The sequence below is a fragment of the Protopterus annectens genome, chromosome 5.part0 (assembly GCF_019279795.1).
Source record: "Protopterus annectens isolate FY-2018-M chromosome 5.part0, PAN1.0, whole genome shotgun sequence".
Taxonomy (NCBI): Eukaryota; Metazoa; Chordata; order Ceratodontiformes; family Protopteridae; genus Protopterus; species Protopterus annectens.
Window position 1 is genome coordinate 1,599,565,980 of NC_056735.1, and position 25,960 is coordinate 1,599,591,939.

Here is a 25,960-nt window from a genome sequence, read left to right on the forward strand (position 1 = left end):
AGCAGAGATAATTAAATTTAATGTTTTCAGAAACATATCATCCAGCCCAGTCATGTAACAGTGCAGCGAATGTATACCAACATCTAGATGTATGTGTGTGTGTGTAAATATATTAATATCTAAACAGATACAACATTATCTATATATGTCGATATATATATCTATATATATATATATATATATATATATATATATATATATATATATATATATATGTATATTTAGAAATATATACATATATATAAATATATATGAACATATATACATGCAAATGCCTACATCGACACATATATATGTCTACACCTATATGTCTACATATACACAGCAAGGTACATATATGTATGCAGATATATATCTATGTAGGTATATAAAGACATAGCCATACATATGTAAGCAGGTACATATATGTATATATATATATATATATATATATATATATATATATATATATATATATATATATATAGGTATATGTGGCCATACATGTGTAGATAGCAATGGTAGATTAACAAAATCAAATATGTCCAAATGCACCGTTAATGGGTTTGACAGGTCCCAAACAATATACATCTTGTATGAATCGGTATACCCCCCCCAAAGTCAAACACCTCCACCCTGCAATACACTAAAGTGTTGCAGATCCCATAACCAGGACCTGACATGACATGGGTGCAAGATGTTAACAGTACTACATCCTACCTGTATGATGTCAGGCTGGTATTGGTAACATATCATGCAGTACAGTCTGGCTCCCATAGGAAATGTAAAATGTGGAAGCTCTCAACATCCCCAGGATGCATATACACAGGCACATATATGCAGCTACAGAAATACACACATATATATATATATATATATATATATGTATATATCTATATATATATATATATATATATATATATATATATATATATATATATATATATATATATATATATAGATATGTATGTATATATGAAAAAATACATATATAGAGATATACATGTGACTACACATACACATACAGATATATGTAGAATAAGATACATATATAGAAGGTGCACAAAATATGGAACAGCCACTATGCCTACATTTCACACCTAAACACCTGGACACTGTATGGGCCACCCATACAAATGACAATCATTGCCTGCAACATATACCCACTGAGAAGTCATAGGACAAAAAGACACACACAGGTTTGCAGAAATGGTAAACCGTTATTTGTGTACTATTACATTTCTATATACTATTGGTACTGTAACTGGGATTGTCTTCACAGACATGGTGTTTGTGGGAGGTCACATCTGATTTTCACATGTATGCCATTGGCTACTGATAGACATCCTAAGGACATTATAGTAAAGTACCGGTGTTAGCACGTACTGCCCCTGTTGACTGCATCAGAGATATTGGTCAATATGTGTGGACATTCTTACACACTCTGCACAGTCCAGAGGTATACACAGAACCCCTTAGTGCAAAACATGTGTACCATGCCTGACAATATGGATGTTAACAGCCATGTAGATGGGTATAACATATAACGACTGGTATACATATGCCATCATAGGCCTGTCTGGCCTGACAGGTAATAACTTTTGGTACAGAGGTGCCATGGCCAAATACTACCCACTAGATATTGACATACATCTGTATAGCATCCCACTGCTCTGTCTGACATACATGACTGTTAAGGGAGGCCCAGCAGTAGTACATCTGGCAAGTATCTGCACATGACATCTCACTGGGTAAGTACACTAAGCTGCTAGGCATGTAACAATTCACTGTGCAGGCTACAGGCAGACTGGCACAACACTGGGCTACATCTCCTATGGGGGAATGCACATGTACCTGCATATATAGCAGGCTGTAGAGGCATGTCACAGCACAGGATAAGATACACCTGTGTGAAAGTGCATAACCACAACCAATGAGAACACAGCCACAACCGCATATGGCAAGCTAGCATGATATTACAGTATATGGACTATTTGTTTGACACCATCCTCATATGTACCACTCATACACTAACCCTACATATACTGTGCCACTACACAGTTTGGTCTGATGGCTGACTGTGGTATGGGACATGTGTGTGTATGGCCCTACAAACATGTAAGCCAATACGGTAGCATACAGTGGGGCAGCATGTAACATCAGATAGGATGGGACCTAGGATGGTGACAACTACCCCGGTCTGTACACAGGCCAAGGTACATATTAACAATACACACACTGTCAACATTCACCATAAGTACACATTCCTCAGTACTGTAGAAACAACCACAGTATATCCAGGTTATGTCAACAAATATAATCCCTACTGTACATAACATGTGTAGCAGTCTGATATCTCACTGGCTTGTTATCAGATATGATGACACTAATTATGGTGTACAGAACATATGCACCTCTTAATGCATGACATATGTACAAAGGTTGACTGAGTTGTGGCTGGAAACACATACACAGGGCCAATATTGGCACATTGCTGTGATAACGTCATGCATTTAATGTTGTAACAGGGTGTGTTGTAACATATGTCCTATGAGGGATATGAAGTCAGTAACTGTCATGGATTTCACTATCTACAGACTGCAGTCCTCACACTACCTTCTGCAGTTCACAGATACATGTTCTGTGGGTAACACATGACACCAAAGGCACCACACAATGCCCAGTCTGCAGATGACCCTACAGATGGGAGTCCTCGTAAACATACAATTGACATAGCAGATATTCATACATGTTGAACAGCCATAGACGCACACACCTTGTTAAACCAACATTACTCCAAATGCAGTATAGCAGCACTTACAGTCTGTAGTCAGGTCGGGCCACTCCCCCTCCTGTGTGTTGGCTTGTTCCCACAGTGTATTTTTTCAGAGATAAATCACCACTCCATCTGAGATGCTGTTTGCCAAACAATAGAATGAGTTCCTGCTTACAGTGAATGAAAAGGACCAACACAAACATGATGTTCCTAGATATCGGAGTGTGTTTCCATACAATTGGCTATGAGAATGTTACCACAGCTGTTCCACATGCAATCAGCTAGGGGAGGAGTGCAATTTGTGAAGAGGCCATCAGCTGATCATGAGCATTACCTAAAAGACACAAGGTGCTGCCTAAGAAAAGCAGGTATAGGTCTCCACATCCACCAGTGACGGCATGTGAGAGGCAGACGGAGGCATCAACAAGATAGGGAGGGGTGGGAGAGTAAAACCTAAGCATGTTTGTGTCACACACCTACCAGCACAAGGTATCAAATGCCTGATGACTATGTAGTGCTATCATAGTCCTATGCAGTTGTTGGATGCACCACATAGGTTGCCTGTTGCGGAGTCTGCAGAACATATATGTGATGGTGAGTGACATCTGCAACAGGGATATGATAGCTATATGGTAGGTGATGTACACATGCCTGTCCACATGAACAGGTGCCAGTGTCAACACAGCCACACTCTCACAGGGATGCACACACATTGACACACTTGGCAGGGCCAGGGATACAGCTCATCCCTAGTGAGATTGCCACAACACATTACTGTGCACGTATCACATGTACCACATGGGTCATACAGAGGTTATATGGGCAAAGGGTATGGGGAAGTGTCTGACATCAGACAGCATGCTTCAGTATGCCACTTGGGGCTGTAGTGAGTGTGGATGTGATCATACACATCATATAACACACACACACGAACACACAGGGTGCCAGTACTGACATGCATGGGTACATTTCTGCATGGGTATGTGGTGGTCAACTGTACCAGATGGCTATACAAGGCTAGGTGATGGGTATTCATTGACATCAGGCCACATGACAATGGTCTGCATTGTGGCTCAGGCCTGTGGTTTTTGCATTTGCCCACACAGGTGGGCATTGTATCCACCATGCAGTCACCTGGGTGGCTATTGCATATAGCCAATACTGTGCATCGCTTGCCATGTATGTGTTCCCTAGTCCATGACATGGACGGTGTCTGGGATGTACACACCTCCCACATGCATGTACAGTGAGATGTGGAACTGTACCTGGGGTGGTGGGCCCATGTTGTGTACACAGATTATCATCAGATGCTCTAGTCTTGGTCACCTATGGCAGGAACTGGTAATAGACAGCAGGTTAACCCTGCACCTACATTGATAGCATGCATAATGGCATTCCCTGGTGTCAGTGGCATCTGTCCATACAGTGCATGTTTTCAGGCATGGTATACCCTTTGTGGGTCACATGTGATGGCACCACATGTGTTGCAGGTGTCCAGTGGGGAACATGGGGAAGGTGCACTGTCTGCATGTATGTGCCTGTTAGACAGATGGACAGGGTGCCATGCCCTCTGTAGGCCACTGCAATAACTCCATAGTTACTATTAGTCGCCAATATGCAGTGTACTACACACATATTGGCTTTTGCCTCAGCATGTATGTGTGTGTATGTGACATCGGTTGAGAGTGTGCTCTGGGGAATACTGGGGTTGCTAACTGTGATTGCCTGGCTGTGCTGTCACATGTATGGGTATGGATTTGCACACCAGCATCTTGGCTATTTCACATCTGTTATCCCTGTGCAGTGTACATTATGATATAGGGCCACCATAAAAGACATTTGCAAAATCCACCACACATTAGGCCCAGGTGTCTCACACACACACACACACACACACACACACACACACACACACACACACACACACACACACTACAGCACTACACAGTTATAATATGCGCCACAGAGATTACTGGAGTACTCCTTCCCCAAAGGTGTATCTCACATTGGATGACATCAGCAGGACTGCCAAAGTAGGCCATTGGACATGTACTGAGTGTGACGCGTGACTAGCCTAAAATGCATTGCTCCCCAAACAAACATTGAAACACACACAAAACATCCACGACCGACATGTGTGGGTATAGAATCTCTAACAGAGGTCTACATCACACTACAACATGGAGCTGTTATTGGGCACACCACAAGGATTACTTGAGACCTCTTTCCCCAATGGTGTATTTCACATTGGATGACATCAGCAGGACTGCCAAAGTAGACCATTGGACATGTACTGAGTGTGACTAGCCTAAAATGCATTGCTCCCTACACAGACATTAACACACACAAAACATCCACAACCAACATGCATGGGTATAGAACCCCAAACAGAGGTCTATATCACACTACAGTATTACTCAGTTATGGTAAACGCTATGGAGATTACTGAGCTGCAGTTTCCCAGAGGTGTATTTCTAGGTGGATGACATCAGTAGCCTTTCCAAAGATGAGCATTTGAATTGTAGGGAGTGTGACTACCCCAAAAACATTGCTCTCTACACAGACAGACACAACACACCTGCCATGTCTGGGATTAGAACAGCTACTTAACTAACTTATCATACTACAGCAGGTTTCAGTATGGAGAGTACTGGGCTATAGTTACCCAGAGGTGTATTTCTAGGTGGATGACATTAGCAGCCTTGCCAAAGAGGAGCATCTGAATTGTAAGGAGTTTGACTACCCTAAAAACCATTGCTCTCTGCACACACACACACACACACACACACACACACACACACACACACACACACACACACACACACACACACACACACACACACACACACACACACACACACACACACACACACACACAGTTGCCATGACTGGGAATTAAACTGCTACCTATTTTATCACACTGCAGCCATATGCAGTTATGGGAGACACCAGAGAGGTTACTAAAATGCAACCTTTCCAGGTGGATGACATCAGTAGCCTTACCAAAGTAGAGCATTTCAATTGTAGGGAGTGTGCCCACCCTAAAAAGCATTCCTCTCTACACAGACAGAGTCAGACATACACAGGCACAGTTGCCAAGGCTGGGGTTAGAACTCCTACCTAACTAATTTATCACACTACAGTAGGTCACAGTTACAGGATGGTCTACAGAGATTACGGGGCTACAGTTACCCAGAGGTGTATTTCTAGGTGGATGACATCAGCAGCCTTGCCAAAAATGAGCATTTGAATTGTAGGGAGTGTAACTACCCTAAAAAGCATTGCTCTCTACACAGACAGACAGACAGACAGACAGACACACACACACACACACACACACACACACACACACACACACACACACACACACACACACACACACACACAGGTGCTATGTCTGGGAATTGAACTCCTACAGCAGGTATGGAATGTGCCACTGAGATTACTGGGATACACCTCTCCCAAAGGTGTATTTCACAGTAGATGACCTCAGCAGGCTTGTCATACTGGGGCTATGGGGAGGGCAGTGTGTGTGCATGGGCCATAACCCATTCATCTAGGGGTTGACATGTCACATGTGGGCACAACCTGGGCATATTCCACAGGTATGTGTATTCATCTGCTAGATGACTACTTCCTTGAACAGTGGCATGTGCACCACATACTATGTAATTCTGACAGATACCAGTGTCTAGTATCTGCAGTGTGTGACATCAGACCCTCATGTAGTTGTGGCCCTTTGGCTGTGTGCTGGGTGGGAGAGCTCTGGATGGCTCCTTGTCACAGTCACCCTCTTCCACACATCTGTGTATGTCTAACTTTGGCTTATTATAGTGTGCTGTCCTTACATATATGCCTGTATTCCTATCTACTGTGTGTGCAAAGCATTTGTGGTGCATACCGAGGAGTGTCTGCACTAACATCTGCAGCTGCCAGATATGTCTGGTCCACTGGTGCTTGCAGACATGGACTTCATGTGTTTATGTGTGTGAGCATGCCCAGTATGACCTTTCAGTATGTTGTTGACTGACATTTCCTTCATTACTCTAAGTGTGTCGGCATGCCAGTATGGCCATCTGTACTGAATGTGTGGATTGAGTCCAGGTAGTTTGTACTGCAGTGCTCACCTTTGTGATGTACAAGTACAGGTAGCATGCTGTCTCTGCAGAATATCCGTCGATCATTTGGCATGGACTGTTACTACATTTCTGCATAGGATGGGGGGCACACCTGACTATTTCTACATTTCTACACAGGATTGTGGGGGGGGGACACCTGACTGTTACTATATTTCTACGTGGGATGGGGGGGTACACCTCACTATCTCTACATTTCTACACAGGATTGGGGGGGCACACCTGACTGTTACTATATTTCTAGTAGGATGGGGGGGCGTACCTGACTATTCCTACATTCTACACAGGATTGGGGGGCACAACTGACTGTTACTATAGTTCTATGTAGGATGGGGGGCACACCTGACTATTTCTACATTTCTACACTGGATTGTGGGGGGGGGGGCTGACTGTTACTATATTTCTATGTAGGATGGGGAGGCACACCTGACTATTTCTACATTTCTACACAGGATTGGGGGGCACACCTGACTGTGACTACATTTCTGTGTCAAATGGGGGGGGGGGCAACCCTGACACCTTTACACGTTTGCTAGGACTGGAGTAGTATGTCAGGTACTCCATTTTAGTCTGTAGTCTTACCTAGCATGCTGGCTAGAGGCATACCAGTGTACTACATATCTTAGCTTTTAATTACCTACATATTAGTTTATGACTTCCTACCCTTCACAACTGACATCCCACCACCTAACCTGTTGTAGTCTGTCTGTGTAGGCCTGGGGAGGGAGGTTACCCATTGGCCTCATTCAGAAGCCATAGCACAGGCTTTGTTTTTGTTTGGTTACACCTGTCCTACTGGCTGTGACTGTTGTTGGGTATGCGATCCTCACCTGACTAGCATGTGTGAGTCACTTACCCTGTGGGTGTCCCAGTATTGAGGGTGGTGCTGCAGGGCTGCCTATGTTGGATGCACATACTACACTTTCTACACATGGTTAGGCACAAGTAGTGTACTGTTTGGCATTCATTTTACTGTATGTGAGAGTCAGAGAGAGATGCTATTCCCTGGGTCCCTCCTGTGTTAGTGTATGTGCTATGTGTTGCCTCTTTGCCAAGGCCAGGGCATACTGGGCATGCCCCCTTCTGCCTACTGAGGCAGGCTCAGGTTGTTCCTCCTGCGAGTCACTCTGTGCCTGTGCAGGCCTCGGCAATGGTGGGAGGCTGTGTGGCACTGTCCAATGCTGTTCCTGCTGCATCTGTTTCCACCAGGATCATATTGTGTAGCATGGCACATACAAGGACAATTTCGGTACATGTAGCTGCTGAGTACTGCAAGGCTCCACTGGATGTGTCCAGTCACTGGAACCATGACTTGAGCATCCCAAACACACTCTCTACTATAATTGTGGTCTGTGCATTTGCCTCATTATGGAGGTCTTGTTCGGGTGTGTGTGCATTTCTGATGGGTGTCATCAGCCACGGCTCCAGTGCGTATCAGCATCCCCCACTAGGTGACCGTGAGGGATGCCCCCATTGGCAAATCTCTGGTACAGCTGCGTCAGATGCCAGATGTGGGAATTATGATAGCTTCCAGGGCAGACAGCACACACATTCATTATTATGCCCTGGGTATCTCAAATGACCTGGCAGTTGATGAAGGGGAAGCCCTTGCGGTTGATGTAGACCCTACCCCGCACACCTGGTGGTGCGTTGGTGTGTATGTGCTCGCAGTCTATAGCACCCCTTCTCAGGGTATTCTCCTATTTGTTGGAACAGTTGCATATTGCTGGCCAACACCTCACGGGTGATGGGGAAATATACATGCTCACCGACATGTGCTGACATGACATCCAGGAACTGGTGGAGTACCCTGGATGCTGATGCCTTTGAAATCCCCATCATTTCCCCAGTTGGCCTTTGGAAGACACCTGTAGCGAGTATTCTTAGGCCTACACATACCTTGGTATCCACAAGGATGGGTTCCCCTCTGTTAGTTCTGTGTGTCAGGCGTGGCCAGCACAGACCAACAATTTGCTGTAGGAGGTCCTTGTCCACCTTATAGTGCTCCACTATCTCCAGCTCATGTAGCCCCTGGTAGGTTACCCTGGGTCTGTGCACTCTTCTCCATCTCCTCACTGTGGATTGCTCAACAGCATTCACATCCTCACCACCCTTAGCCTCTTCCACATGTTGTATGATAGCTATTGCAGCCACTATCATTTTGCTGTTGTGACTGTTAAAAGTTCCCTGCTTATTTACACTGGTGGTGTAGAGTGTAGGAAAAAACAGAGGGGAAGGTGTTTGCTTAGTTTATAGTAGTATTCTGGGCTGGGCTGGTCTGCTGCCTGTGTAATTGGCTAATTCTGATACATTTCACATGCCAGCTAAGCTAGTTTTCCTTGGTTACCTTCATAATGCTGTTTACCATTCCCATTGCCTTCCTGTTTAAGCCCATGTGCGCACCGCGCAGAGTGCTCAAATGTGCACACTGCTGCTATTTCCTGGTTTAATCTCTGTTTTCTTCCTGTAATACTCGGTGTGCGGCATGCACACCCTATTTGAATTTGTAAAGAGTGCTAAGCAAGTTTAGACACCCCCCCAGCTTAGCTGTGCTAAGATAGGAGCAAACCCAAGCCACAGGGCTCCAATCCACTTACAGTATGCCTGACACACACACCCATGATGTCACCTAACTCCTAGTATTGCACCAAGCTATTCCTACTCTTACACTGTTGGTACCTGACTCACATGTTGGGGTAAACTGGGATTCACTATCCTTCCCATCATTTGCATAGGATTGCCGGCTAATGCATAGTTACATGTCTCAAACTGAGCCTCCCCCCTTAGCAACCACTACTCACTGGCCAGGTTATCTTCTGCCTGCCATTGACTTGCATGGCAGAATAGTGATTTTAGTTAGACAGTTTATTTTGGGTTTATTTTATTATTTGCACCCGATCCCATTTGCGCACCACTGCCCTACTCTAAACAGCTAAGATCGGCTAATAAAAAAAAAGTTGATTTTTGTATTTTTTTATGTTTGCAATGCCATTGGCATGCTTACTACATGATATGCAGCCTTTATTTGGAGCTGTCATAGCTCCATTTTGGATTTTGTAGAAATGTACTTGGTTACAAACCGACTACATTTCTGCAGATAGCACTAGTCTTGGACGGACTGTTGCAAGCTTCCTGGATTGCAAAATCACCTCATTTTATTTTATTTTATTTTATTTTATTTTATTTTACATTTGTTGACCGGGCTAGTCTAGCTGGATATATGTCCATTTTCAGTAGAGGCCCGGGGAGATAAGCTCCAAAAATTATAATCTCTAATGATAATAAGTAAAAACCATTAAAGAAATACATGTAAAGTAAATAGTACAATAGTTATGGAATAAAAAAAAGAATTGTAGCTCATGACATACATGGAGAATACAATAACATGTACAGAGAGTAGGGATATAGGAAAATAAGATGAAAAGTAGATATTTAGAAGGAGTTACAGGTCAGTGGATGCTGATTTGCCATAGAAATTGGGAAATTGCAGATGTGAAGTAAAGTCAGGGGTGAAATAAAGTTAGTCAGGATTAGTACAGGGGCACAGCCATTGTGTTTTGAGGTATAGCTTGAGTTTCTTTTTAAAGAGAGATTTTGAGGGAATAGATGAAAGTTCAGAGGGAAGCAGGTTCCAATCTTTTCCAACAGTGTTGGAGAAAAGGGAGTCTCCGGCCTTGTTGTTTGACTTGACAGTGTCTATAAGACGTTTGTGTGCAGATCTTAGGGACTTTAGGTTATGGTATGGATGAATCAGACTGGATAGTATAGGTGTTTTGTCAGGTTGATACAGAATTTGATGGGCTATGCCAAGTTGGTTAATTTTTAGTTGCTGCCGATATTCCAGCCAGCCTAGTTGTTTTAAATTAGTACAGTGGTGGGTTCTGTAGGGGTTTCCTGTGGCAAATCTGGCTATGTTGTGGTAGGAGATTTCTAGTTTTGACAGATTCTTTTTTGATAAGTTGGTAAATATGGGAGAGGCATAGAGAAGGGGTGAGATAAGGTGGGAGTGGGCGATAGTTGTTCTAGATTCTGGAGTGAGGAAAGGTTTGATTCTGTAAAGAGAGCCTATTTTCTTGTTAATGGTTTTAAGTGTGTTGTCAATATGGGTATCAAAGTTAAGGTTGTTGTCAATGGTAATGCCTAGTAGTTTGGTAGTAGAGTCTTGTGATATAGGTGTGCCATTTTTTGATGTTATAGTAAAATCAATGTGGGGAGATTTGCTGGAAGGTGTAAAGAGGAGCAGTTTAGTTTTTTTAGGGTTAAGTAGTAGACAGTGCTGGGAAAACCATTCTTCTACAGAGTTAAATATGTGTTGTGTGAGGGAGTGAAGGTCTGATACAGATGTGGCTGAGCAGATTAGTGTTGAATCGCTCATGCATTGTATACATGTAGCTTGGGGAGCAACTTGGTGTAGGTCATTGATAAATAAAGAAAATAGGAGGGGACCTAGTATAGACCCTTGTGGGACACCAATGTTGACAGGTAGTTGGGAGGATAGAGTGGAGTTCCAGAGTACTGCTTGATGTCTGTTACTTAAGTAGGACTTAAACCAGTTAATAGATTGGGTATCAATTGATAAGGATTGAAGAATGCTTATGAGTATTTGGTGGTTGACCATGTCAAAAGCTTTGGATAGATATAAGAAAAGTGCAGAGGAAAGGGTGTTGTTGTTGCGATTTTTGTTGATTGTGTCTGTAAAGGAGAGGAGGGCAGTGGTGGTACTGTGGGATGGTCTGAAACCATGTTGGGTGTTAGAGAGTAGGCTATTTTGGAGAAGGTGGTGAAGCAGTTGCTTGTGGATACACCTTTCCATAATCTTAGATAAGGGTGAAAGAAGGGCTATAGGGCAGTAATTAGAGATTTCAGTAGAATTTCCACCCTTATGAAGTGGGATAATATGGGAGATTTTCCAAAGTTTAGGCACATATCCTTCAGTGATGGTTCTGTTTATCAGTATTGAAACTGGGAAGGCTATTGATTTAGCTGCTAATTGCAAGTATTCTGCGGGTAGTAGGTCAGCAGAGGGAGTACATGGTTTGAGTTTTTTGAGAAGGGAGAGAATATAAGTTGTAGGGACAGGTTGGAAGCGAAATGGTGGGGGTGGGTTTAGGTTGCTGTTTGACATGTTTGTGTTTTTGATGGGGAGTTGACTTGCTAAGGTTTGAATAGTTTCGGTAAAGAAGGAATTAAAGGAATTTGCTGTTTGGCTGGGGTTACTTATGTCAGAGCCTTGTGGGTTGGGTGTGACAGGTTTACTTGGCTGTAGTAATTGATTTATGTTTGGCCAGAACTTTTGTGGGTTATTTTGGCGAGTATGTTGAGGTTTCAGGTAGTAGTTTTTTTTATCGTTCATTATTGCTTTTTTGGTCTCATTTCTCAGTTGCTTAAAGATTTGGTAGTCTGCTGTGTTTTTAGTTAAGCGAGATTTGTTCCAGGCTTTATTTCTGAGAGTGATTTTTTGTTTGGTTTCAATTGAGAGCCAGGGGGCAGATTTAGTTCTGATTCTAATGGGGCGTGTGGGGGCATGGTAATTGAGTATGGTCAGAAACTTAGCATTAAAGAAATCTACAGCGTCATCAAGAGAAAGGTGTTTTAAAGGTGTCCAGTTACATGCTATCAGTTCATTTTGAAATAGTTCCAAGTTCAAATTTTTTTTGGATCTGATTGTTCTGGTTATGCTTTGGGTAGGAGGGTTGGTTTTGAGCCTGATGATGTAGGTTAATAAGTGATCACTTATATCATAAGGGAGGGTTCCTGTTTCATAAGTATGGGGTTGATTGTTGGTGAGTATCCAGTCTATGGTACTTTCCTTTTTGTTAATTTTATTTATTCTAGTGGGGGAGGTGATGGTCTGAGAGAATCCATAAAGGTTAATATGGCTAGTAGGTTGTTTGTTGTTACAAGATTGCCAATCGATATTAACGTCACCTAAGATGATTGTTTCTTGGGGTAAGTTTAGTGATAGCCAACAAAGGATCTTTTCTATGGTGGAAATGTTATTTCCTGGGGGAACGTAAATGCAGATAATAAAGATTGATTTGACTGTGTTTATTTCAAGTTTGGTAATAAGAATTTCAGCATTAGAATCCTGGGGAGGTTTTTGGTGGAATGTGGTTATTTGAAGGCTAGATTTAAATAAGATAGCTATACCACCACCTTTTTTAGATTCTCTGTCGAGACGTAAGATATTATAGCCAGGAGGAATGATTTTGCTGTCTTTTGTTGAGTGTTTTAACCAGGTTTCTGTTAGACAAATAATATCAAAGGAGTACAGTTCTAAGAGAGCATGTAGTTGAGTTGTTTTATTATTAATACTACGTATGTTAAGGTTAGCTATTGAGAGTGAGTTTTTGGGTTTTCTAAGTAGTGGGTTATCAGTGGGGTTTAGGTTACTGGATTGATTTAAGGATGAGTCAATTGGACCTGGGTTTGGGTGAATATCTCCATTTCTAAGTGAGAGGAGTAGGGTTAGGTAGGCAGTGTTTGTATATTTACTATGTGGAAGGAGTATCCTTCTGGGATTAGGGTAGACATGTTTAATGTGGGTTATTCTATGATATCTAGGTAAAAGATAGCTAGGTATGGAAGTTATGTTGATGTGATGGTTGAGGTAGATATGAATTATGGAGAAAGTTTGTTTATCTGGTTTGTTAAGGTGTGAGTGTAGTGGTTGTTCATAGGAGGTAGTAAGGTGTGCTAATATTAGAGTGAAAGAAAGAGAGAACACAAATATGGTATGTTTGAGTACTAGGGTTTGCATGGAACTTAACTGCAAATGGGGTGATTTGCATACCAGGTCTTAGTCCATGCAGGATTAGTGCAGGATCACTCGTGCACACCCCTGCAGGCAATTCCTGGATCACACAGCAGACATATTGCCTGCTTGAGCTCTTGCTTTTGAGAATCCAGGGGATAGTATTCTGTATAAGATCTGGCCTTCAACAAATGTCCTGATTTAAAAGATAACAGGCCAATTTCATAAAAAAAGTGGAAAGAAATTGGAAGAGGTAAAAAACAAGCTCTAAACATAGAGAAATCAAAGAATTGAGGGCTGGGGGTTTGAGAATCCAAAGGAATAAACAAGAAAAGTTGCAATGTAATGACTCAGTTTAAAAGAAAAAGTATTTTCTGTAATTCTGGTACTGGAAAGATCCACTGTACAGTATGGCAAGTCTTTAATTGTGATTGACTTTTTGTAAGAAAGAAATGGAGTTGCCATCACCAGTCATATAGTGCATCGTACATGAGGACTGCACAACTTGTAAATGTGGACATAGCAAATAAAGAAACAAAAAAAAAGAGAGATTTGTACTTCAGTGGGACCTAAGAGAGAAAAGTGCTATTTTGGAGGACTGCTTCAAGATAAGGTGTGAGAAGGTAAAAATTGTGAGCTTAAAAATCAAAGATCATAATGTCCTGTTACTGGGAACTAGATGACTCACTCCACAGTTGAGTGTGATGTTCATTAATGACAGATTGGCAGATACAAGTCAGAATGTGCCAGTCCTATTAGAGATAATCTGGTAATAAGATCTGGAGGTCATACCATTTTAATGGAAGTATTGGCAATTAAAGGAGACTGCATTTACATTGAGTTTGACGGATAAGCTTTTCAGTGGCTGGTCTGGAATTTGGGGAAGATAATATAGATAAACTATGGCAATTGAATAGGGTACAACTGATTTTCTGCTTAAGGTGTTCTCAGTGAGAGGAATTATTGGTATTCAAATGGTACTACATAAGTATTCTTGTTCTGAAATGTAAAAAATGTCTTGGTTGGAAGGGAAAATGTTAATCCAGCTTGTGTAACAAAATCCAGTCCTTTAGCTTTGCACCATGTCAGCACAATTCATTTAATGTTTGGCCACTCAAGTACCTTTTGAGATCATTTTGTAACATGATTGGATAGCAAGATAGGAGAAAGAGGAACTGCAGATAACAAGGCTGTTAAATAAGCTTGGAGAATGAAAGTTAAAAATGGAGTAAGGTGATGATTATGATAAGAAGTCCTATTACTGACCACTGAGGAGTCCTTTACATTAAGAAAGATAAGTCAGAAAGTAACATAGACACCATGAGAAAACCCCATACTAAATAATTTAAAAAGAAACTAGATGACCTGTAAGTGGTCAGTTAAGTACCTACAATTGTGACCACTTACAGATAGCTTGTAAAATGTCAAAATGCATACATATATTTAAAAATCAGGATTGGTTGACGTTACTTAATTTGCAGCTGGTTAGCTGTCAATCCTCCCCACCCTCAAGCTTTCATTGTCTTCTAAAAACTAGCTTACTGGGACTGTCCCTCATTCACCCCACCCTTGCAATAGCAATGGTGAGTGATGGCTGCTGAGCCAGATTACGATACTTGGTAAAATGTTGATGGATGCCAAAATATTTAGCAGAATCATGTGTCTAAAAAGGTTTTGGTTAGCTCTTTGAAGAGGTGCATTTAATTGATACATTGTCCAAGACTAAAACAATAGTGTTATTTATGGAAAATAAAAAGTCTCTCTCTGTTCTGATCCAGGCTGTAAAACATGTCTTCATCTGGAGAAATATCTGTTTAGATATTCATAGGCTTACTGGTATACCTGTTTTACCACAGACAGCTGGAGAGGGAGACATCTGTTGACAACAATAATTAGCTGATTGTTTTTTTTCTTTCTTTGGTTGGTCAAAAACGTGTGCCTGTCAATACATAGTTGAAGTTTGTGGTTTTTGATACATTTTTGAAAATATTATTAATGAAATGTATATAGATTGCAAACGATAAATGTTGATTGTTACAACAGCACATTTTATTCATAAAAAATTGCAATGAATACATAATATTATAGGTTCTGCAGGATTATGATAGATCAGAGCTGCACAAGGATCTGTGTATGGGCATATGGGCAGATGGGTTGCTGATTCATGTTGTTTTGCTCCTGGTGAGAGAAGGAGCAGAGGCACATTGATTCCGGACTGCCTCTGTGTCTGCTTGGGCAGAGTGTTTGGGGGACTCCTTGACTGATATGGTTGCTGGTTTGGTGAAAAACTCTTCATTTTTAATTTTGGATGGTTGAGCAGCCTGTCTTTCTGCTGTATTGAACTAACTAGGGCATGTATCAAGAGAAGACTACTAGTAGCGTACTGACACCAGCTACATCAGTTTCAAGACTAGTGATCACTGGTAAGCCCATGACCTGCATCTCTAACACCAGCTTGTGATTACTGCTGCTGTTTTTCTTCTAGTGAGAGAAGCAACAGGGCAGCATTGATTCATAGTTATGTGTATCTGCAGTGAGACTATCACTAGTAGTTGTTAAGTACTAGTCAACATGCAAATCACCACTATTCACTGTTCTTGGCAAACCTAATTCTGTTTTTTTTTTTACTAAGTACTACTAGATTAGTTAACACCTAACCAAATATCAAGAGTATTCCTCGGAATACTTCATCCATAAATCTTCAGAGTCTACTATAGAGGTCCACCTCCAGCCACTGAATAGTGAAACCAGCCCTAGTCCTCAACGCTATAGCAAAGTGGCTCAACAGTCAGTTCTCAGCCTATCTTTGTGCAGTCTGATCACTTTAGGTATATTGAGACAGTATAGCAACTGACTTATGTTTACCAACTGTTCATTACTACTGCTACTATTACTACTACTATTTGATAGTACAGTCTGTAAAAGATATAAACATTTAAGAAACATGGAGAAAAACGTCTCATATCAACTCACTGCTGGCAAGCTTCATACCTCCAGAACACTATTTCAGTCACAGCACACCAGCAGGTCCATGAATTATAATAACATTGAAAATAAAAAAAAAAATGCCAAAGCCTCTTAGAATACAATCTAAAAGTTCCCAGCCAACAGTACATGAGACAACATGTTCTCCTTCTCCCCTCATGCACACTGGAAAGTTACAGAGATCACAAAAGAGTTACCAGGAAAGCAGGCCTAAGCCCATAAGTCCCACTAAGTCTCCTTTTAAACAGAGAAATATTTCAGTTGTAGCTACCACTGCAGTTAGACATACAGATGCCACATTCACCAGCCAAGACAAGAGCAGGGTGACTGGAAGCTGCTTAACCAGTATGAGTATCCATGATGTCACAAAGGCCCTAAGATACATTAAACCAGACAGATATGAGTACAGCATAGTGGTGGGCCATGTGAGATTGGATAATGAGAGGCGCTCTACCCAGAAGGGCATGCAGAGTGGCATGGTGGAGCTTAGTATGTGTGTGCTAGTGGCAGGAAAAATATTGGTCTTGACTGGTATCTTACCATCACCAAGAGCAACACCTAATCACCAAGGCAAGATAACTGGCTTTACCAACTGGCTAAGTAGACGTGTCAGTATAAGGGGATTCAATATGTGTCAGCCTGGAACGAAATGGTAGAAACGACTCCCTGTTTCACTAGGGATGGTTTGCACTTCTTATATCGAGGCTTCAACATACTGGATACAGCATTTGCTGATTTTTTTTTTTTAGGCAGAATCCCTCTATTGGATGTTGTTACATAGCAAACTCAACACTAACTTGGATAACATCATGGTTTAACTACTCAATACTAGAAGTCTAAATAGAAATATGCTTGAACTGGAAGCCATCCTACTATCCAAACACATTCACATGTGCGTAGTTACTGAGACAAGGTTTAATGAAGTGGCAGCACTCCCTATATTCCAACTGTGGAGCACCTATTATGTTTTTAGGCTCGTGTGAAAATGTGGGAAAAGTATATGCGTTTGTCTGAAATGTTAGCACTTCAAATCAGATTGCTTATGACTCTAACTTGGTGTTCCTGCAGATCCAAATCACCCTAAACAGATCTAAATATTACTTCACTGCTAGCTAGAGATTCACTGCCACTGCCCCACAAAGATCATGAAAATTAACATCACTCAGGGGTTAAATATCAAAAGCAAGTGCCTTTTTATTAGTGTCTTCTCTGTGCTGCTATAATGCAAAATACAAATGTATATCAACTTCAATGACTTGGTTGTTCTAAATATTATGAGTAGATATGGTATTGTAAATTACTTTGATTTGGTTTCATTGCAATAAGGCGTGTGACACTGCATTAACTTACACAGAAGAATAATTTGGAATAGTCTTTAAGCAGAAGAGAAAGTTTGGCAACACAGAAAGACTGTGTCAGGAATTCTGTATGACAAAAATGTATTATTTGACATATCACTGCCCTTGAATGCTGAGCAAAGCTGAAAATAGCTGTCCTCCTTTGATATTAATCGGTGTATAAACAGATTTGGGTTGTATAGTTTGTGTATGAAAGGGCTGTCATATTTATAAGATGAAGAGAACAAGAAAGCAATGAAAATATCCACTGGACATAATTTAATGAGAAATGGCTAGTGGTATGATCCTAATAAAAAGGCATTTCAGTGACATTTAAATAAAAAGGCAGGTTGTGGAAGTACTTGTCAGAAAAAGTTCTGGGATTCTAGTAACCAGTCCTTAGAATGGATGTAAACCAGCTACTATTTTTCTTGTTTATAGCATATGCATCTTTACTTGGTTCAATAACACAATTTATCTGAGATTTTTTTCTATGATTATTATATCAGATGTATTACAGGTGTCCAAAAATAACAGTGGTGTTTTTATAGCCTGCCGTTTGGAGTGGTCTCTTGAGCGGTGCTTGTTTTTGTTTTATTGTTGGTGTATTACAGGTGTCTTTGTGCTAGTAGCTCACAATATACCTACTCACTGCCACATGGTCCAAAAAGCAAACTCTCTCTAGCCCAGTCTCCCATTTCCACAAAACCATCACAAAACCCAATCCTATAAAATACATCACCCTACGAGAACCTAAACCTAAAACTCCCAGACAGTTCCCAACCCAACTCTTTAGTCCCTTATCCTAAACATCTTCTCCTCCCTAACCCTAATATCCTTGATTGCTCTCTAAAACCTAAAACTTTCTAATCCTAAAACATGCCTTGAACTCCCTAAACAGACAGCAAGTAACCCCGCCAACATAAATTCTCCAAATCACTTCCTAACCCTAAAATGCCCTTCCCATTCTTAAATATAAAACTCCAGTCCCTTCTCTAAACCTAGGTTCCTCAATCAATCATTAAGCCGAAAACTCCCTTATCTCTTCCCGGCCCTAAAATCCTCTTCCCGCTTCCTAATCCTAAACCCCTTTCCTGCTCCCTAATCCTAACCTCCCCTTCTTATGACCTCCCCTTAATTGCTTGCCAAAACTCATATTCAAATTTGAGTATGAGTAGTGCTCCCTCCCCATGGCTGCTTCAGTTAACTCATATTTCAGTTTAAGCGTGAGAAGTAATTTGAGCGTGAGCAGTAGTGCAGCAGAGCTACAAGGTGCTCAAGTTCCTGGCTACAAGACAATGTTTTGTGAATAGGCAATGAACTCTATTTATTATATTTGATTTTTAAAAGTGCAAAAAGTTTAGTGTTTTGTAAAAGACTCTTATTCTGTCTAGGATTACTTCTGCACATTATGACTGCTGGTGACAGGATTGGTTGTGTCTCCCCCATAATTCTGAAGCTACTAAACAGATAGGGGTGAAAAAATAAATAAAATTTGGTGTAAGGATGTAAATAATTTTGATTATATATGATTGAATGAATAGAGTTAAGAATAAAGTAGCCCAATGAATGGAATATGTTATGTTTGTCATCATATTTATGGAATGCTATATTTATTTATTTGAATGAGAAATACAACAAGTTGCTGTTAGATCCTTATAGGAAGTGACCACTGCCTCCCACTACATAGATGCCTTAAAGAAGGGTATGGAAATGTTCTTCTACAGAATGAAAATTATCACAGATAAATTACATATTGGCTATAACTAATGCCATTGAATAAGGTATTAACTTTCGCATACAGAACCATATGTATTATTTAGTCTCATTTTAGCAGATGGCACTATAATTCACTTTGTAGGCAAGCTGTTGTTTAAAATCCTGCATCATTCCCTCAAAATTACATCTTCACTAACAGTACGGCCATGCCATAACTATGGGATACTTGAGTTATTTCCTGTTTAATTCTTGGATATTTATTTAAAGTGAAATTTATGGCAAATGTATTGAACTCATTCAGATGTACCATCTTTATTAACAGGCAATATATATCATTTAGCACAGAGGAAATAATGTCTGAGGTGCTGTTACCAATTTCAATTAATTATGAAATAAAAATAGCTTAAACATAGGAGAATGACATAAGTTAATGATGTTCCTGAACAAATACTTGTGTTACATTAATACTTCTGTCAGAGCAATGTTTTAAAATATATTCCATTGAGAGTTAATAGCCTAATGCATTTATTATTGAGTAAAGTTGTGCAACCCACATGAAAACAGATGCAGTCATATTTTCATAAAATGAGCCCACATTCAAATAATTCAGTTAATGCTGTTTACATCCTGGTCTTCTTGTGTACTTTTATTCAATTTCTAACCACTCTCAGCCTGTGCCCCATCCCTGCTGCTTTGTAGCCATTTTATGAGGAAAACACTAGCTTAAGTCCATAACATGTGGTAAGGGGAAACTGATTTTTAATAACAGATTGTTGTTGTTGTTGTTTTTATTGTTCTGTATGGTCTGCATTTCTGAATAACACTTCAGAAGTTTATTTGACTGCTTCACAAATGTGTTGTCCCAGAAAAAAACCGAAAGCATTTTACACATGACAAATGAGTCAGAACTCATGATTATACATAAAACTGTGATAATTATCTCTTTCTAGTGTGATTAGCTGCAGACACCAAGTAAAACCATTTTCTACTGCCAAACAGGGAAAGTGACTTGCATTACTTCACAGAATTCCACATTAAGGCTCAGTCCAGAAATATAATTAAGTGAAGTAACTTTGGGGAACAGTTAATAACTTTCCTAATGTCATAAATCCATAATGCACTTGGATGGCATAGTGGTGCAGCGGTAGCGTTATTGCCTCACAGCAAGAGGCTCTCTGGTTTGATTCTTGGTTGGAGTGCCTGCTGTGTGGAGTCTGCATGTCCTCCCTGTGTTTGTGTTGGTTTTCTATGGCTACTCCACTTTCTTCCTATGTTACAAATACATGCATCTGGAGTGTTTCTCTCCAGGCCTCTCCTGAACATTGGCTTCATTCCAAGTTGGTCTTTCCCTGTAAACAAATAAACAAATGTTAAATAAACTACAGGAATTTAGCAAGATATAAGGTTTTATATATATATATATATATATATATATATATATATATATATATAAATACTGATCTGGCCAGGCATTACTTAGCCATATTGACAAAACATCAACTGAGACAGGTACCTACTGTGAAAATAATAAGACAGTGAATGCAAGAGAGTGCACCAAATGGGAAAACATGTAACTTTGCAGTCACTGTACCTCACTGACAGTGCTGCCTCCTTGAGTTATTGCAGCAGTAATCCATTTAATGACTTCAAGACATAAAACTCCTACATGTGGTATGATGCCCATCAATACCTAGGAAAAGGAAATCACTGAAGTGATTTGGTAGGGATAAATATCTTACTGTACTTAACTGGGATGCTAACAAGTATTCTTGACTTCAACACAAGGAAGAGATATTAATCCAGTGAATACTTTGAGGTCCACACACTAATTTTTATTAGTGTTATGTTGAAACACATCCCCAGATACATTTCAGACATCGAATGATTGCACAATATCTGGATATGTATAAATATGTGGACAGCACATATGAAATAGAAATTAAAGCTGATATATTATAGAGCTGTGTAGAAGGTTCAGATTGAAGGTTTAGTATCTAATTCTGACAATGCCATTTAGATATAATTAGAGTATTTTATCCTGCTCAGAAGATGGCCAGTGTTAAAATTTGCCAGGTTCACTGGTATGACCACTTTGCAGTTAAGAGACAAATTGAGGTACTTCTTTGGATTTGAAGGTTTGCTGATAGTATATATTGGTTAGCAGAACAGTGACTCTTCCCATTCAATGCTTCAGGTACATGGATAAAACAAATTTTAATCCAGTAAGAGGTCTTGATGAAGTTTACATCCCAAAAGTCAGAGAGGCCAAATCACTCATTCAGCTATCTAACCTGCATTCAGGGGCGGCTTGTGCTATAGGACTGCAGGACTGCAGCCTCCCCACCTGTAAAAAGAAATGTCCCCCCACTGTACAAAATGAAAATAAAACAATAAAAAAAAAAATTAATGTCTCGGAACTCGCGCATGTGTGCCGATTTCCTGACTGCTGTGTTAGGCAGTCCAGAAGGGAAGGAAGGGAACTCCTGCCTGCCAGCTCAGAGGTCTGTGCGGTGATGATTGCACAGACTGGAAGCACACCGGACTGCATCGCCCGCAGGCTCCAGCTAAGGCTATTCACATCTCGCGGGGAAACCCAGAAACAGCCTGCATGGGCTGTGGACTTAGCTTGCAGAGGAGATCGAGCTACAGAGGACTGTGGACTTAGCTTGCAGAGGAGATGGGGCTATGGAGGACTTAAGGCAGGCTGCTACAGATGCACGGGCTGTGGACTCAGAGTTATGGAGGTGATTGGATTGCTACAGAAAGAAGGTAGTGTGTTGCAGAGGACAGTTTATGGAAGTGTGTGTCTTATGGAGTGTGTGTGTGTGTGTGTGTGTGTGTGTGTGTGTGTGTGTGTGTGTGTGTGTGTGTGTGTGTGTGTGTGTGTGTGTGTGTGTGTGCGTGTGTGTGTGTATGTAATGCCCAATTTGCTACATGGTGGTGGTTAGAGAATAAGGCTTGAATCCTGTACCTTGGGCCCAACTGGCAAGGGCCTTAATTCCTTACCCACCACCATTTGTAAAACATTTGCAGATTTTTGCCTCATATTTTTTTCTGTTCTGTTCCTCATAAAATCTGTGGTTTCTGTATTTTTGTTACTTAAGACAGCCAGTAGTGCACTGGTAGCATTGTTGTCTGACAGCTACAGGTTGTCTCGTTTGATTCTTTACTGGGGTGCCTTCTTTGTGGAGTCTGCATGTCCTCCCTGTGTTTGTGTGAGTTTGCTCTGTTGTCCTCAATGGATATTTGTCCCTATTTTCTTGGACTGTATTCCCCCATTATTGGCTTCGTCCAAGTTTTTTATGTCAAGGTTAAGAGCTATGGTGATAACTGAATTCACTGAATATGTTTGGGGGCTTTATTCCCCCATTATTGGCTTTGTTCAGATGTTTTGTGCTAAGATGTTGATGGCTATGGTGAGAACTGAATTCACTAAATGGTAGCCATTTAAGTTTCAGTCTTCCTTTCTTTCATGAAACAGATGATTTGACATAGTGGTATGTCGCTTTGATTGTTTTGCACAGGGTCCTGGGTTCAATACTTGGCAGTGAAATGTATTGTGATAACAGCATTTTATTCTAACAACTTTCCAATATTATACAAGCAATGTATAAAATGTGCGCCTGTTTTTTGGTCTTTTGCCCCCCCCCTCCCCTAAATTTCAGATTTTTCCAGATTTCTTGTGCTGCAAAGTTCAGAGATGCAGCTGAGTGTCAAGTAGATTTTACAGGAAGCTGAGAGTTGCAGGGGAACAAAAGTTTAACAATGGTTATGCAGAGTCTGTTTATGTTGTTAATAGCACAATAGGTAGTGTACTTGCTTTTGATGCAGAAGGCTGTTGGTTCTGCTCCCACAGAAAGTAGATGCATTGCTGATACTGTACTGTATTGTAAAGGGGGTGGATGCTGCAGTCCTTTTTGGTGAAGATACCTATGAACATGTTATCAGTTTGCCATCTATTCCCTATTGCAATATTACTAGCTTATCGTTTTTTTTAATGCAACTTAGGCAATTTATTCCTCAAGGGCAACAGGCACTTTATTTGTAGATGAAACAATGAAATATAAAGTTGTTTGCTAGAAGCAACCTCTTCATTAGTTACAGATTTCTTTAATGTGGAATTATTTAGATGACTTTTACTTCTTCAGAGATTGTGAATATTTACTGATACTGGTGGACTGTAGAAGTTTGAGTAGACTTTCATGATAGAAATGTTCTGAATTGGGCAGTTTTGTCATTATTGGTGCATGCATTTTGTTTCATTGTTTACTGGAAAAATGTTCAAAACAAATTTCAAACACCCTCTAACAACTGTACTATATTGTATAAGGAATATAGTTTAATACAATCAGGAAGGTGTATCAAAGACCACATGTATGTTTTGTGTCCAAGGGGCCCATGATTTGAAAACAGCCCAAAGTTAATCTTTATCTGCCCATGACAAATTGTATTTTCTTTGAATGTGGGTTTCAATGCTGTGTCAATGAATGTGAGTTTCAAGGGCAGAGAAGTTTTAATGCTGAGTCTGTTTTCATTGTGAGATTGCATTGCTTTATTTAGCAGATATCTTAGTGTTTGTGCTGTAAAATGCAAAATAAAACTTTCAAATGAAGTCCAAATCATCATAAAAGTAAAGCAGTATGCACATTAGTGTTTATGGTAAATGAGGTGAAATAGCCAAGTAATGGTTCATTGGAATGGCTGCAGGAGGAAGGCTCCATTCGACCATGATTTTGTGAGGGGGAAGGGCAGCAAACTCAGACAGCACCGGCTGTCCAGATTTTCACAGAATGAGTAGATTTTTGCTTCTTATTTTTGGTTTGTTCCTCATAAAATGTGTGGTTTTCTAGCAAATAATTTAGGAATTAAGTCACTAAATAATGACAGACACCAAGTTTCAAACTTCATAACCTTCAGAAAAAGGCATGCTAAAGCAAGACCTGTTATTCTATCAATTGTCTCAGTTTATACAACAATTTATAGTACTGTTTATATGTTCCACCAGTATATTTGGTCTTGTCCAGATTTCCTGCAATAACAGGTTATGATGTAAGTGCAAATAAATTGCTTTATAGAATTAGGCATATCCAAACCTTTCAACTGTCCCCCATTTTGGCTCAAAATGTTGCTCTTCCCCTAATAATCCCACCACAAAATGGCAATTTTGAAAAAAAATGAGGAGGGCTTACAATTAAGAAATAACTGTAATAATCAGAGTTAAAGATTACTTGTATTTCAGAAATGCATGTAGATTCTTTTATTTTGTCAGATGCTCAAGTTAGCAGTACTAATATTAAAAAAGAGTCCCTTCTTTGACAGGTTCCAAGCTGTATTGTGTGGCTATTTTATATTTTTGCATCACATTTTTGGTCCATTTTTCATAAAATTGTATTATTTTGGCAAATTAGTGGCAAATCATTAAAGACTGAAGTTAGAAAATAATGACAGACATTTGAGTTTCAGATTTTGTACCTTTCAAAAAATTCATACTAATGCAAGACTTACTATTCTATTATCTTTCTAAGTTTATAAGAGCAATATTTAAAAATTGTCCTCATTTTTGGGACTTTGTCCCACTTCTATGTATGGCTCTGTCCATATTTCTTGTTCTGAGGTTGAAAGGTATGACAAATGTGTCAGGGCCATCATAGTCAGCCAGAGACATTTCAAATTGTGACATACTTGTTGCACCCCACTCCCCCATGTAGTGAGTCTGGATGTGTCCAAGCAAGGCAAGGAGCAATTATGCAGTGTAAATGTGCAGAGTATCCCCCCATCCAAGGTAGACACAAGTGCTACTTTTATTTTGTCCTTGATTTTACAGAATGTTCTGGTTTCTGTCATATTTTTATACTGTTGATTTATGCTTATTATTACTCAGAAAGTGTCTGTTGCTCTGTGTTTAAGTAGCAATGCTTTAATGACCATCAGGTAAGCTTGTCTGAGATTGTAAGATGCAAGTAAGCTTTAATAAGCATAGTGTTAAAGAATGGCTAACACTGAAAGCCTTTCTGTTGTTGCCATGCAGAGAATACTTACATAACTAGATAATGTATAAGCCTTGGGTATTGAAATACATATGACAGTATTTGTAATAAAGGACAGGATTACATTATTTTAAGAAGCTCATAATTTGTTGGAGACTTGCAGTCATCTTTGCAGGCTTTACCTGTAAACCGAACAGAATGCCAATCTATCATGTGTGGTCCATTACCTGTACAGTAATCCTTTAAGCAATGTATCGTGAGCTTGTTTCTTGTTTGCTTTTCATTTT